This window comes from Trachymyrmex cornetzi, unplaced genomic scaffold (genome assembly GCF_001594075.2).
Source record: "Trachymyrmex cornetzi isolate Tcor2-1 unplaced genomic scaffold, Tcor1.1 scaffold812, whole genome shotgun sequence".
NCBI lineage: Eukaryota > Metazoa > Arthropoda > Insecta > Hymenoptera > Formicidae > Trachymyrmex > Trachymyrmex cornetzi.
Genome location: NW_017300150.1, coordinates 324,606 through 325,474, shown reverse-complemented (window position 1 = coordinate 325,474; position 869 = coordinate 324,606).

Here is an 869-nt window from a genome sequence, read left to right as displayed (position 1 = left end):
CCCACCACCCCGAAATGCGTCGCGAGCCGTAGCCGCGGACCCCGCGCCCACCACCCCGAAATGCGTCGCGGGCCGTAGCCACCCACCCCGCACCAACCGCGAAATGCGTCGCGGTACTATAACGCCGACAAAGAGACGGCGCGTTAAGTGAAGCGCCGATAGCGATTTTTTTCTAAGAAATGATAGGTGACACATCATCGATGCTGCGACCCAATGGAGAGTAGACAAAGGGACAAAAAAGTTTCAAATGGAATATATAATGGGTCATCACCGCGCAACACCTCAGTTGATGCCCTGTAAGATTACCAAACCGATCATGGTAAGTGTAATGCAAAAGTATGGCTGACCATCGTGCGAACGTTGAGGACATTGACGTTGAAGACATGGATGGTGTAAATACAGACAAGTTATTCGAAGCACTGGAAGTAGAATTTGAGGACATAGTGGATCAAAAGTCGTCCAGTGATACTGAATGTTTTATTGGTTTGAGCGGCGGCAATACGGATCACGCAGAGAAATTTGTGCAGCCTTCGGAAATCCATGCATTGAACAGCCGTACTAAGCATTGCATATTATGCTGTTATTATACAGAGTGCAATGGTGCTCCCATCTTTTGTACAACATGCATGACTGATTTGCGAGATTATAGCGATAAAGGAATGTATCTCGTCAGGAATCACAAAGAATGTTCCTTCTATGCACTAGATTTCAGATGGTCATGCTCGGAATGCGGAGAAAAGATGTACATTGTATACCCATGCAGCATGTGCCCACTCTGCGCACATTAAAAACCTTTGTGAACAGTAATGTGAACAATATTGTGAACAAAAAATGAATGTGAAAAGTATGGTTGATCATCGTGCAAACGT